The 15065-nt window shown below is 52.9% G+C and overlaps 1 long non-coding RNA gene across 2 annotated transcripts; it reads left to right on the plus strand.

The window, feature by feature from the left end:
• Positions 1-1156: 1156 nt before the first annotated feature.
• LOC132597235 (uncharacterized) lies at positions 1157-14792 on the plus strand. 2 transcript variants are annotated; one of them, XR_009563642.1, is made up of 5 exons: positions 1157-1740; positions 2638-10012; positions 10416-10529; positions 11341-11457; positions 12008-14792. It is a non-coding gene; the product is annotated as an uncharacterized lncRNA (long non-coding RNA). The 2 variants fall into 2 exon arrangements; XR_009563643.1 differs by having other exon boundaries at positions 2638-9687.
• The last annotated feature ends 273 nt before the right edge of the window (positions 14793-15065 follow it).

A 15065-nucleotide genomic window follows, 5' to 3' on the forward strand; every position in this document is an offset into this window, starting at 1 on the left:
AACCAGCGCGCCGCTGCGGCCCGTGCCGCCGGCTCGGCCCCTCCTCTCCCCGCCCCCTCCTCCTCTCCCCCACTCCGCCTTCCTCCCTCCTTCCTCTTCCCTCCCCGTTTCTCCTCTCTCCCTTATCTTCACTCCCTTTTCTTCCCCTCCCACATTAAGGCGCACCCCCTCATCTTGCCTTTGAGTCCAGCCGCCTTGGGGACAGGGCCAAGCAGCCTGTCTCCAAGTGCCCTCTGGACAGGTGCTCATAGCGAGCGACACCCTCTGGCTGCAAAGCTGGTCACCTCCCCATGTGACCAGATTCCCATAGCGACCCCCTCTGGCTGCAGGGGGCTGGTCACCTCCCCAGGTGGACAGTTGCCAGTTGGGACTCCTTTGCCGCAGGTGGGTACTCCATCACCTGGCTGGCATGGGGCCGTACGCTATTTGTGGTCGCGACCTAAACCCAAGCACCACTTAACGCTAGGAGAATCCCCCTGGGTTCCTGCTCTCCCTGCTGTGAGTGCCGTTCTCATTAGTTTCAATAGGAGATGGGAAAAGTTTCTTCTCCATGTACCTCCTTCCCCTAAGTTTTCTGTACATCCTCGAGAGTGAAAGCTTTTTCCAGCTGCACCCAGAGCTGAAATGGCAATTTTATTTCTGTCCTTCATGTAGCCAGAGCGAGGATTACCCAGCCACCAGTTATCTGCTGGTTTCAGCACTGTTCTGGTTCCCACCCCCCTTGTTAATTGCCACAGGGAGTGTGGGAAAAAAGGGAGGGATTGCAGGCAGCTCTTGACCTGCAGGTCACAGCGGGGGCTGCCTTTGCAGCTCCCCAGCTCTCTCAGGGGGCGGAAACAAGTTTTGGGAGGGCGGTGATGCTGAATGGCTCTCAGTGCCTGTTGCTTTTGGAAGCTGGTGTCGAAACCAGACAGAGAATGCACTTATTGTTTCGTTCTAAGAGAATTCCAAGCCACTGCTTTTCATCTGATGAATGTCTGGGGCTTGCCTACTGAGACAGTGGCTGGAGCACACAGGCTCCCTCCTCCCTGCCGGTCCGCCCAGGCTCGGCTGACCACGGCCACGGCCAATGGTCTTTGCTTTTCCTTCCCTGGCCATCTGGCCTCCACCTGGTGGATAGTCACGGGCTTTCCAGACTCCTCCCAGCTGCCTGGAGAGTTGGCCAGGCTGGAGCCCTGGGGAGCGTGGGGTCATCATCTTTGGGTGAAGTGGTCCTCCTCAGCCTTTGGACGGTCCAGCATGTGTCGCTTCACGTCCCCTGCCTGCTCTGGGGTGGGGGTGGGGGGCCGATTGGTTTTGCTCTTGCGTCCAGCGCAGTGACGCGCAGGGACCGCGTCAGAACCTGGGCACCACGAGATTGGCTTTACACGTGGCTGGAGGCGAGAAGAGGCACCAGGAGGCCTTTGGGGTGGAGGGTCAACCCTGCTGGGTGGGCACAGTTGGCCACTTGACTCACAGTTGTGAAAATGTATCCACAGAAAATTGGAAGGAGCAGTGTCATGACAGCTCAATTTTGTTATCGAACGTTCCGACGTTCTTTGGGCTCATCTGGTGACCAATCTGCAGAGCTATCGTGCTGCCTGGCGTGGCAACCTCACCGCCCGGCAGATGGCTCATTAGCTTGGTACTTGTTTATTCTCCGTGTCTTGTTGTCATCTGACCCTGCTCTCTCAGACCATCTCCTTCGGGTGCCCAAACACCGAATGCAGCTCTTCAGGGCCGTTTACCACCGATCAGAGGGTGAGTTTCTGTGACGGTGCATTCGTACTACTGTGTGTTGGGGGTGGCCCTTACGCTGTCTGGCTCATTCTGCATTCAGAATAATAATCGCCCCATAAGTATCTGACCAGCTAGGCTGCTGTCCAGTTACTCCATCCCTGAGCCAGCAGACCCTGCCTCTACCGCGCCCCCAGGAGCCGAGGTTCCATCCTTCATCAGCGCCACCCTTGCTGTGTGTCGGTGCTGTTCTAGGCCCCGGGGAATTAAGTGGAGAATAAACAGAAATCCCTGGTCTGGAGGAGCCGGCATTTTAGTGGGAAACAGATGAGATGGTGTAAATAAATGCAACATGTAGCATGTTGGATGATAATTAGTGCAAAGGAGAAAAGTCACGAGGGGAAAGGCGTGCGCCATGGAGTGTGCAGCGCTGACATCGGCGGGGTGGCTGGCGGGAACACACAGGGGTGAGGGAGCAGGGGGCCCGTGTCCATCGGAGGAAAGAGCCTTCCAGCAAACGGAGCAGCCTCAGGCCGAGGCCCCTCCCCCAGGAGAGGAGGGCGGGGGTGGTACGGGGCAGGGGGGGGCCTGCAGGGGCTGTGGGTCAGAGAGGTGAGGGGTGGCAGGGCCGTACCAGGGCCGTGGTTCCGCTCTTTCATATGGAGCTGCGCAGAAGGCTGCGCAGAGGAGAGACGCGGCCCCCTCGGGTCCAGCCGCTGCTGGGTGGGGACGCCCTAACGGGAGGGGTGGCGGGAGTCCAGGAGGAGCTGCCCCCATAATCTTTGCGAAGAACGACAGTGGTTTGGGCTCCTGGGGCGAGGAGGAGTGGCTGGATTCCGCCTCTGATCTGGAGATCGTTTGGCTTTTTCATGAAGGCTCGGTGACATCATTTCTGCGTTTTGCTCCCTTTCCCTTCCGCAGACGGGGGTTCTGCCTAAATTCGTGCTCCTCCATCCTGGACGGCCCCTGGGGTTAGGCTCCAGCAGCCACCCCTCCCCTCTGCCTGCACCACATCAGCCCAGAGGCTCCCTGGCGTCCTTGACCTGCATTCCTGATCCTGGCTTGGCCACCAGAATCGCAGCCAGTGTAAGTTCCCAGAGCCAAGATACAGCGGAAGGAAACCGCCTGCCTCTGCCAGGAGGGCTGCGCCCGGATGACGAGCCAGGGTGGGGCAGGAGGCCTGGGGCCTGGTGGCAACTTGGCCACTGAGCTCAGAGCCCTGAGGGGGTCCAGGGGGCGAAGTTTCCAGCTGTCTGGGCTGTCAGGGTGTGAACCCTGCCTGAATCTCGCAGGGCCGGGGCGGAGGCGAAGGAGCTCAGGGAAGTGCACAGCCAGCCCCTTGGGGGCGTCAGCCTCCGTGTGGGCTGAAACTTCTCCTGGTACCGTCCGGCCTGCGCACGGGCTCATCCCTGCCTGCAGAGCTCACCCTTTAATTGCCATAAAGACCTCATCAAGGAAGAATTTCAAATGAAGAAGTCAGAGCCAGAGTGCAGAACGGAAGGGCCGAGACTGTGGCCTGCGGAGCTGGAGGCGGGTTTCCGGGTCCCACACCAGCTCTTCATCCCTGGCAAGAAGGGGCAAAGCCGCAATGAGGAGGAATAGAGGGTCTGCCCTGTGCCCCCAGAGTGGGCAGCCTCCAGCGAGGATGCAGAGGCGGGGAAGGAAGTTCAGAGTACTCAGGAAGAGTCCAGAGGGTGTCTCTGTCGGTGGGAGGAGGCATCCATCTAGAGTAGCCGGGCCGGGCCAGGTGGAGCATCTTCCCCCCCCCCACCCCCGGCCTGCAGCGCCCCAGGACGGGGTGGGCCAGCAGGTCTGCAGGCAGCTGCCGATCCAGCCCCCAGGGCGTCCTCTGCCTCGTCCGTCTTGGGTGTAACTGGTGTTTTTAATGACTCTTCCGAAAATAATCCAGTTGCTTCCTGTGCTTATTCTTCCGACCTGGGGGGCGGGGGCGTGCCCCAACATGAATTTGTCGAACAAGCAAAATGTATGAGCGCCTACTGCATACAAGGCACCGAGCGGGCCTTGTTAAAGGGGATTGGAGTAGTCAAAGGGGGTCTGGAAACACCCTGGGAGAGGATTAGCATTAACAAGCTGGTCAGAGTAAGATGCTTTACGTTCTGAGAGTTTTACCATCGGCCTCTTGGAGGAACCAGCCTGCTTTGTGCATTTCTAACAAACCGAACACCCCATAAACTGCTCTAACCTTCTGGGAAAACCATCTGCCAGGAGGCACCAAGAATGAGAGGAAGCGTGAGCCCTCTGGCCCACCTGCCCCAGGCGTTCGTGCGACGGCAGTGCCAGCTTCAGTGGTACAGTATTTGATTTATACACGCATCAGCTTACTCCTTTTGATGGCTTTGGTAATTACAAAATTATTACTAGTTGTAAATATTTCAAACAACGCAGAAAAAAGGGACAGTCCCATCCAGGTCAGAAGGTGGAGACCCAGCCCTTCTTAGTGGTCATCCAAGGGGGTCACGGGGATACATGTGTTCTTACCTGCTCCTTATTTATCAGGTTCCCTATATGCTGGGCATTGAGATCTTCCTCATCACTGATTTCTACTGGCTCCTTTTATATTGTACAAAGGATAGTAACCCTTTGACGATCGTATATTTTACAAATATATTCTACAAGTCAGTGGCTTCTCTTTTAACTTCATTCGCGGTATCTTCATAACACATTGAAGTAATCAAAACTCTACCTCTTGTCAGCTTTCTGGATTTCTTGTTGGCTTAGAAAGGAGATGTCGTTTATAACAGAAAAATTTAAAAAGAAATAAAGAAAGATGTGACCTGGATTTCCAAAGATTGGGACCGCTAATTAAATTGTGGCGCATTTGCCGGGGGGAATACTGAGGACGATGATTATGACGGTTTATGGAGGCCGAGGGAAGTTACAACCCCGCCAGTGACAGGGCAGAATCCAAAGAGGCATTTACACCCTGACCCTTCATTCCCGCCCTGACCCTTTTGTCAGCAAGCGCTCCAGGCCAGGCGACGCAGGTCTGGCTGTGGACAGAACCCGGCCCTGCTTGACGAGTTTACCTGCCGTGCTAGGCTCTGTGAAACCTGGCGGAGAGTTGAACCGATTTAGGAAGAGAATACGAAATGGTTGGTTTAGGTTGGTAGGATTCTAGGCATTTTATAAAAAACATTTTTTTCTGATGCTGTGATGTTATTTTTGCCATAAAACGGGGAAAGGGGAAGAGTTAAAGTGCTAAACAAGGAGCGTGCGCGAGGCAGCATCCTCCTGCTTCCCTGGAAGCGGCTGCAAAGGGAAGAACAGGTCTGCTTCACAAACGTGGCGCCGTGAGCCTTCCAGACCCAGGCAGACACTCGAGTCTGCTTACGGCGGTGGCGTGGAGTCACGCTCCTTGCCAGGACCCCCAGCTGGCCCCCCTTGTCCCCTTCTCGTGGGCGGTGACTCCCTTTCTGGACAGCTGGCGGATCAAGACATTCTTCCGTCCTCTCTCGGTCCATTTTTGTGGCCTCCTACCTGCCTCTCCTCCCTCCCCCCTCCTTCGTGAGTATGTGTCCCTGGATCTTCCTATTTGGTCCATCTGCCCCTGTCATCTCCCTGGCTGGCCTCCCTGGGGACCTCCCATGTGACACACCTGGCGTCTACTATCTGTCCTGTCCTTCTCCGTCCCCATCCCCCGAAGACAGCAGACACTCTGCTGTGACGTTCGTGTCTGCTCTTCATTTCATCCGAGAATAATGTCCCTCCCTCTCTCCTCCCCTTGATCGCCTCTTCCTTGAGGTCCATTCAGGTGTCATTTACACGGTGCCGTCTTCCTGAACCCCCAGATCTCTGGACCAGGGTGGGGAGCTCCTCCCTGGGTCCCTGACGCCTGGCATCCTGTGTGATTCCCGCCATGTAGCCCCGTATGATTTGCGTGTCCTCCCAAGCTTGACTCCTTGTTGATCAAAGGGGGTGACAACAGCTGGCCCGAGGTGTCCTGAAGATTGACGGCAGTGGGTGATAACGCGCGAACGTGCGTGAGCCCGGGCCTGGTGCACGTCGGGGCTCGGGGCTGTCTTGTCCTGGTTGGAAGAGCGGCGTTGCCGTAACCCTCACTCACCCTGTGCACCCTGCCACCGTGTCCCCACTAAATGATGCCCTTGCGAGGGAAGGGCGGAATTGTGGGCGGGCTTCAACAGGGGCGGCCCTCCCCCCGGAGCTGAGTGGACGTCGCACAACCTTCAGCAGGTGAATGCCTTTCTGTGACCGGGCAGCCCCCGTTCCTCTGTACGAAGCTGATGACCTGTGTTGAATTTTTGACCTTGGCTTAATTAGCATCAAAAGCCGTACTAAGAGCCAACCGTGCATTCCCTGCCCTTTGGCTGAAATATTTTTCTGAGTTTCTGAGGAGGAAGGTGGTGCCTCGGGCCAACCCCGGGAGGCCTCTGCCCCATCGCCCCGTGAGAACCTGTTTCTCCACCGCCTGCCGCTGGAAGCTGGAGTCCTGCACAGCCCGCGCGGGTCAAGGGCCACCACCCAGCAGCCAGTTCTGCAGCGCTGGGGACCTGTCCCGGAAACAGGGACAGCCTCCCGTCCCCTCTCATGGTGACACGCCACTTGCCACCTCTAACCCATCTCTCCCGCAGGGACTGTGGCTGCTGTCATTTCTGGACAGCACCTGCTGGCCCCTCAGGTCACTCACCTGGTAGGGGCTCCCAAGAACTGGGAGTGAGTGACACACACCCTGGGGGGCTCAGGCGCTGTAGCAGCACAGGGACCCCGGCTCTCTCTGGACCACGTTCCCTGCGCTCAGATGGGTATCAGGGCCCGAGAGCTCATCCCGACGCACAGAGCTGCCCCAACTGGGAGAGGAACAGAGTGACATCATCAGAGCTAAGGAGGCTCCAACAGGGCGAAGTGGGGTGAGGCAGGGGTTTGTGTGCTTTGGGCCCAGTCTCCTGGGGGATGATGCTAAGACCTGCCACCGGCAGTGGCCGCTCACCAAGGAGCTCTCGTTCCTGTAATAATCTCACTGTCTCTTGTCACCCCAAGTTCTTTGGCGAGTGGGGATGGCCGTCCACCAGACGCCAACTCGACAGGCTGGTTTTTTTTGTCTGGGCCTCTGGGTGAGCATCGGAGTCTGTTCTCAGCCTCCCCTGCATTCAGGAGTCCCAGGGTGACTGCCCCAGCAGGTGCAGGAACCTAAGTCATTGCCTAGCTGATCCAAGCACCCAGATGACCCCCGGCTCTGGCTCGACTCAGTAGTAAGTCTGCCGTTGTGAGTAGAACCCACTGCAAACTGATGATCTCATTTCCAGAACTAGGACACGACGGCCTAATTCGTATGCAGACCTGTACATGATTATCCATAATAGCTTATATCTGTAGATCCTGGCGTTCCGACTTAATTGCAAGCTCTTTAAAGAGGAGGATAGTGTCCTATTTATTTTGGATGGCTTCCGCAGTGCCTAGGAATGCTTTAGAAAATATTCCGAATGCTAGTTTAGGGGCCGGAGCTGGTACATCCTTCAGCGAAAGAAACTCTTCTGTAAACTCAAAGTTGGACAGTGGTCATGCCTCTTGTAAATCTGTGACTAATTTCCGAAGCACCCACCTGTCCAAATCAGCAGGAAGTTCCCTGTCCTGTATCCCAAGAGCGTCCTTCTCCTTCCCAAGTGTCCCAAACCCCAAGGGTTTACGAAGGTCAAAGGGAAGGGCCACTGAATCCTTCCCCTGGGGAGAAGGCAAGGCCCCGATCAGCCCATTTCTTCTTCTATTGCGTCCCACAAAAGTAAGCAAATAAACAAAAAGTGCCCCTCCTGCAACATGGGAGAAAGATTAGATTTTGAAAATTGCAGGATGATGGAAGAGAGAGATCTTAACAGCTGGAAATTCCTGTTTTTCTTTTTTTTTTAATTTCTTAGCAGTTGAGCCGTGACTAATATTTGCTCATTTAAATAATTTGGGTCTGAGAGCCATGCGCTGTGGGTGATGCTCCAGGCATCCCCCTGACGGCAGCTTTAGGGAGTTGGGTCTCAGGAGACCCCACTGTCGGCTGCCTCCCCTCAGACGGGTCCCCTCATCCATGGAGACAGGAGAGTGGCTCTCTCCACAATCCATGGCCTCTACGACCTCTTCCCTCCTCCTCTCTTCTCTCTTTCTTTTGGTTTAGTTCTTTCAACTCCATCTAACCTGTGGATTTCCCTTTCCTCCGGCCCTGGGGAAAGTCTGTGGAATTCAGTCCCAGACCCTCTGGTCCCCTAGCCTTTGGGGTGAGCCCATTCTCAACACCATGACGCCCTTAAATGAGGGAAAGCACTTTTGAACACAGAAAAGGCTGAGTTCTAAAAAAGAAGCTTCTGCTAAGAAAAAAGCATTTGCCAGAGTTTGGAAACATGAACTTGCGATGGCCTGTTTCTGATCAGAACTTCGTAAAGACCAACATCAAAACAAATGGACAGGCAGGACCTGTCAGGCCTCCCAACCTCTGAGCCCGGCCCAAATTCAGACAATTGCAAATAAACACTCACTGAGCTCAGAGCAGGGTGAAGCGCTGGGCCTGGAGTGGGGAGTCGGGAGCCGGGAGCAGGGATTGTGGCAAAGGTATATGTGGCTGGGCCCTGCTCTCTGACAAGCTCACAGACAGACAGTGGAGGAAGATTTGTAAGCAAGAGATAGTGCCCATCTCCCCTCGTCCCCACCTGCACATACACGCAGTGTGATAAGTCCCATCTCCAGTAGATATTTGCCAAAAGCTCTATCAGTTAACAAGATAGGCAGAATTCTACCAACCTGGGACTTATATTCTAGCGGGGAGACAGACAAACAGACACCTACCTGGGACTCATATTCTGGTGGGGAGATAGATAATAAACAAACAATAGATGTATAATTCCAGCACAAAGATAAGACTTATCAAGGAAAAAATAAAGCCAAGAAGGAGGATAGAGGATTCCTCGGGCTGCTGTTTTAGATATTGTGGTCAGGGAAGGCATCATGGGGGGGGGGGGTGTGACATTTGAGCAGAGTGAAAGACTTGTTTGAAGGGAGAGCTGTCGAGGAGGAGGGAACAGAAGCAGGGAAGGCCTGAGGCAGCCAGGGCTGGGGCAGGGAGGTGGTGGAGCAGAGGCAGAAGGACAGCTGGGGATCAGAGCGGGCTGGCGTTGCAGGGTTTGGGGTTTTACTCTAGGTGTAACCAAAGCCACAGGAGGATCAAAAGCTGTAAAGTGACCCGAGCAGACTTGGATGCAGGTGACATGTGTGCAAGGAGGCCAGGCAGGGCCAGCAGGTCCTGGGATGTGGTCAGTTGGGGTTTGAGTCCAGCTCTTACTTGTTGGGCAACCCTGGATAGATTGCTTACCCTTCCTGAGCCTCAGTTTTCTTCTCTGTGAAATGGGCACATAGGGCCTTTGCAAGGATTAATGGTATAAAGCGTGTAAAGCACTTAGCCCCACATAGCGTGACTTCATCCATGCCTTTCTTCTTCCTCGTACTTCTCTGTTCTGCTTTCTGTATAACAAGCACTAGATCACTGTTGCCATGGCAGTTGTAATTTTTTTCACTTGGGAGTGTAGGTTTAAGAACTGCTGAAGAGGCCCCTTCAGAGCGTTGAACACTCCAAAGAAAACTTCTGCTCCCACATCAGGGCGGTCGGCAATCGTCTTCCTTCCTGAGATGCTCCAGGTGACAGCATCCAGCCGTGGGGAGGGATGCCCGGATCAGCGAGGACCTTTAATGGGAATCACCTGGGGCCTCCCCTGCTCCATCTTTCCTTGCTGCCTTCCAGGAATGGAGCTGGTCCTGCTGACCATCAGAGCGTGTGTGGGATGCCGTGTGCGCCCAGAACCACCTACTTCAAGGCTATCTCCCTGGTGACCAGCTGTCCCCGTTCACACAACATTTGTGCAGCAGCAGCTCTGTACCTGTGGTGATGAGACACAGCTGGGGGGTCGCTGCCGTCGCTGTTTCACATACATTTGCTGCCCCCTCCTTCTTTTAAGTGCAAAGGTAGGAGTGGGTCTAACAGCCTACCGGCAAACCTTCAAATTGCCGTCATCTCAGGGCAAGCCGGTCCTCAGCCGCGTAATAAACAGGGTGAAAGAACACGGGCGCTCAGCCACCGTGTACAGGAACGTTTGGTGCTTCGGAGGAAGATAGATTGGAGGCTTTTCATCTGTGAGGTGTCCCATAAAAACATTAATGTTTGATGATGTAAGATACGGTTCCCCAAATTTCCTTTCTTTCTAAAACACAGGGCCAGCGAAACCCGGATTACATCCAGGGCTCATTAGATGCTTCATTTGCAAGGGACAGAATCTCAGCTCAAATAAATGTAAGCAAAGGCTACGCTTTGACTCACAGACGAAAAGTCCAGGGGTCGATCTAGAGTCAGAGGCACGTGGATCCGGGTCTCCGTCCATATCTCTCTGTCTGTCTGCCCCCAACCCACAGCCGCCACAGGGGGGCTTTCCCCATGTGGCCAGTGTCGTGGCTGCCTCGCTGCCCGGAACTCACATCCTACCGGCACCGTCACCCAAGTAGAATGAGAACTTGGTGGGAACTGAGCTGGAGGGAGAACCCCACGAGGCCAAACTGGGTCCAGCATGAGTCATTCCAGCAGGGAGCCGGGCACTCCGATTGAGGTGCCTGGTCACTTCACAGCAACTTCCATGAGTCACAGCTTAATATGCTCATTATATTGTTTTAAATAAAATTTTACTTTCGATCTGTTTTAGATTTACAGAGAGATGACAAAGATAGCACGCAGAGTTCTCATGGACCCTGCACCAGTTTCCCCCATGATCAACATGTTACCTTAGCGGGCTACACTTAGCAGAATGAATGAACAGGTATGGATACATTATTCTTTTTTAAAAAAATGTACTGAAGTCTAGTTGATTTACAATGTTGTGTTTAATTTTTGTTATGCAGCAAGTGACCCAGTAATACATATATGTGTTCTTTTCCATCATGGTTTATCTCAGGATATTGAATCCGGTTCCCTGTTCTCTACAGTAGGCCCTCGTTGTTCATCCTTTCCATATGTGACAGTTTGCATCTACTAATCCCCAACTCCCACTCCATCCCTCCCCTCCCCCATACCATTGGGTAACCACAAGTCTGTTCTCTCTGTCTGTGAGTCTGTTTCTGTTTCATAGATATGTTCATTTGTGTCATGTTTTAGATTCCACATATAAGTGATGTCATATGGTATTTGTCTTTCTCTTTCTGGCCTACTTTGCTTAGTATGCTAATCTCTAGGTCTATCTGTGTTGCTGCAAATGGCATTATTTCATTCTTTTTTATGGCTGAGTAATATTCCATTGCATATATATAGACCACATCTTCTTTATCCATTCATCTGTCAGTGGACATTTAGGTTGTTTCCATGTCTTGGCTATTGTGAATAGTGCTGCTATGAACATAAGGGTGCGTGTATCTTATGGAATTGTAGATTTGTCTGGGTATATGCCCAGGAGTGGGATTGCTGGATCCTATGGTAGTTCTACTTTTAGTTTTTTGAGGAATCTCCATACTGTTTTCCGTAGTGGCTGCACCACTTTACATTCCCACTAACAGATATTGATACATTATTCTTACCTAAAATTCGTGCTGTACTCTTGTTTTCGTGTTTTCCTAATCGTTTTTTTCTGTTCCAAGATCCCAGCCAGGAAACCACGTAACATCAGGCATCCTGTCTCCTGGGGATCCTCTGGGCTGTGACAGCTTCTCAGACTTTCCTGGGTTTGATGCCCTTGAGAGCTTCGAGGAGGACTGGTGAGCTCTTTTGCAGGATATCCCTCACTTGGGATCTGTCTGACGTGTTTCTGATGGAACTGGATGGGGTGTGGGTTCTGGGAGGGGGACCTCGGACGTGAAGGGCCATGCCCGTCACCTCTTACCCGGCATCCGTGCATCAATGCAGTGACCCCTGGTGGAGGTGTGGCTGTCAGGTTTCTCCCCTGAGAAGTTACTCTATTTCCCCCTCCCCACGCTGCCCTCTGTGGGAGGACATCCCTGTGCACAGCCTGCACCGTAGGAAAGGGGAGGTGTTCTCCCTCCCCCAGGGCAGAGGACCTGCATAAACCCTTCTGAATTCTTCTGCGGGGAAAATCTTCTCTTCTCACCCTGTGTATTTGTTTATTCAACCATTTATTTATCTGGACTCGTGGATATTTATTTTACCCTTCGTGCTATAATCCTTTGCTACTTTGTTTTTTTGCCCAAATTCTTCCACTTTGGCCACTGGGGGCTCTTTCAGTGGGGTCCTCTGTGCCTCTGATGTTCCTCCATGTGCTTTTTCTTTCTTTTCTTTTTTTTGCCCCAGGACTTCTTTACTTTCTGAGACCGCAAGACGTTGCAGCTCATCTTGTAGATTTCCTGCCCTGGTCCTAGAATCAGCCATCTCTCCAAGGCACCCTGGTTCTTTTTACTGGAGAACGGTATTAAGAACCAACATCTGGTCCTGAGTGTGCTCATTGCTGCTGGAGTTGCTGCAAGGCTCAGCTGTCCCTTACAGCTGACTGAGCAAGAAAATATATGTGAACCTACTGAGCCATGTGTATACGCATGTCTATAAATACTTCCACGTAGAACCTCGGTATCTATGTGAAGTCAAACGTGACCGTGTTGGTATCTCCCGCTCGAGCCCATTACCATGTGGACCGTTGCTGCCTCTCTTCTTGCACATCTGTTACCTCCCACTCCCACGGTGAGAAAGCCACCGCCTACCACCCATGACTCGTTCAACTCCAGTATCTATGTGTTCGGTGTTTGCAGGGCCTGTCGGGGTGGGTGGGCTCTCAGGGCCTGGCCGTCTGGACGTAGGGGTGAGGAAGGGCTGGACGGGTTTCTGGCTGGGAAACCAGTCTACCCTGTGAGCTGCCCGCTCCCGGCTCCGTGACCATGGTCACCGAGCAATCCAGGCTCCCCAAGCTGGAGGCTGAGGGCCAGCAGTGTTGCGGGAGTTTATCATCTGCTGTGGAATTCACAGATGACTGAGCTGCTTCTCTGCAGAGCGTTCGATAAGGCGCCTGGACAGATGCTCATTTCTTCCTCCCAGCCCGGGCGGGATGCGGTGGCTGCAGAAAGAAGGAGGTGACAGGAAGGGTGTTTTGATGAGCACTCACACGTGGAGGTAGGAAGAAGGCAGAGTTTGACAAACCGTCCAAGGCTGGAGGGAATAAATAAAGACGCTGGGAAGGGACCTATCAGATGACCCTGAGACAATCTTAAACCCAGGAAGGATGTATAAGGAATGAAGAGTCTCAAACGAAAAAAGACCTACTGTGTAGCACATGTAACTGTACTCAATACTTGTCCCTCAATAAGGGAAAAGAATCTGAAAAAGAATAGATTTATACATATGCATAACTGAATCACTGTGCTGTACACCTGAACTAACACGACATTCTAAATCAACTATACTTCAATTAAAAAAAGAAAAAGAAATTAAAAAAAGACTCTCCATGTGCTGGAAGAGGAAGAACGGGAGTTAATGTTTTTTGTTTTTTGTTTTTTGCGGTACGCGGGCCTCTCACTGTTGTGGCCTCTCCCGTTGCGGAGCACAGGCTCTGGACGCGCAGGCTCAGCGGCCATGGCTCACGGGCCCAGGCGCTCCACGGCACGTGGGATCCTCCCGGACCCGGGGCACGAACCCATGTCCCCTGCATCGGCAGGCGGATTCTCAATCACTGCGCCACCAGGGAATCCCCAGGAGTTAATTTTGAACGAAGCCGTGAATCTCTTGATGAGAAGACCGAGGTTGCAATGGCAACTTCAAAGCAAAATGTTGAAAGGTAGTCTTTCATCCAAAAGTGACCTCCCCTTTGAAAAGTCCCCAATCCAGACCCAGGTAGCGTGGGGAGGGCCCCCAGGAGCCCACCTGATGAGACTGATGGTTTCATAAGGGTTCAGCACGGGGTCTGCTCCTGGAACAGGGCTCTCCTGGGGCTGGGGTTGAAGCCCTTCCTGTCACTTTGCCCTCCTTGGAGGGCATCTGAGTTTGGGGCAAGTTACTTGCCGGCTGTGGTCATCCGCTGCCGTGGCCAGGAGCCCCTCTGTCTGTGTTTTGTGGGTCAGCAGAGCTACCCTGAATATTTTGCTCAAAAGTAGCTCAACACTGTCAGTGGACCCAGGAAGTCCCCTGTAACCTGACCCTGAGGACGAGTTTTTCGTAGACATTTATAGATTGCCAGGAGAGTGAAGAAAACTTCATCTTCTCTGTCCCCCTGACACCACCCCAAATGTAGCTGGGACATTACATCAATGTCACGTGTTCCTTTCTCCATCTCTGAGACGTCGATGCTCATCAGAATTTGCAAGGGGGTCACGGAGCTCAGAGCTCGATGGTTCTTGGAAGCAGGCATGGGCTGTCAGAGGCAGCTTTCCCCCAGTGTGTGCATGTGTGCTTGTGTGTGCGTGTGCCTGTGTGTGTGTGGCTGTGTGTGCATGTGCGCCTGTGTGCGCTCCTGTGTGTGTGCGTGCGCCTGTGTGTGTGCGTGCTTTGTGTGTGCATGAACTCTGTAAAATTCTATTCATGAGCCAAACTCCACACGAATCCCTCTCAGGTGTGTGCGGGTTAATCTAATCCCACCCACAAAACACAGAGCGCCTCCAAGGCCAATTCCCTGAAAACCTCATCACGGCAGCTGACGAAAACACACAGTCTTCCGGTTTCCTAGAAATAGTCATTTTTACCATTTTGCAATCCGGATGGATTCTTTGAAGAGATGTTGTTCTCAGGCACGTGGGTTTGATGTGATTGTGTTCGTGGTAACAAAAACAACACCAGGCCAGGAGCTCCCAAAATGCTGTTAACATCCCTGTTTGTCAGTAGGTTTTACACACTGGCCTTCCACCCACTTTCTAGCTTTAAAAAAGAGAAGAAAATGGTGTACAAAATGGCATAAAACTGGAAAAGGCAGGTCTCTCTGGAAGCACTCCTCAGCTGAGCTGCAGCGTCTGTAGGGCTCTGTTATGATATTGGTCTCACCATCCACGTCAGTGGAAGAGTTAGTCAGACTGAGGAGTTATCACTGTGTGGAATAAATATCCAGCGATCTGACTGCATGTAACTCTTTCCCATGATGATCTGATGTTCGGTGACAGAACTTACATGAATCATTGTTAAATCTACTTAGCTGACTCACAGAGAAAGGAGAAGCGCTATCTCTGAGTAAACACAGTGAAAACCAGGGATCTCTGAGTTCTCTTCTTTGCTTTAATTGGGGCTAGGGCTTCCCTGCCCACCCCTTGTGGGTGTGACGATGTCCCCCTCGGGCCCTCCGTCATTGGGAGAGCTCTTTTGCATCGGTGAGGAGGTTAGTTGTGGTGACCTTAGCGCGGGCAAAGCTCTCTCTGTCCATGGCATTTACATCTCAGGG

The sequence above is a fragment of the Globicephala melas genome, chromosome 4 (assembly GCF_963455315.2).
Source record: "Globicephala melas chromosome 4, mGloMel1.2, whole genome shotgun sequence".
NCBI classification, from domain to species: domain Eukaryota; kingdom Metazoa; phylum Chordata; class Mammalia; order Artiodactyla; family Delphinidae; genus Globicephala; species Globicephala melas.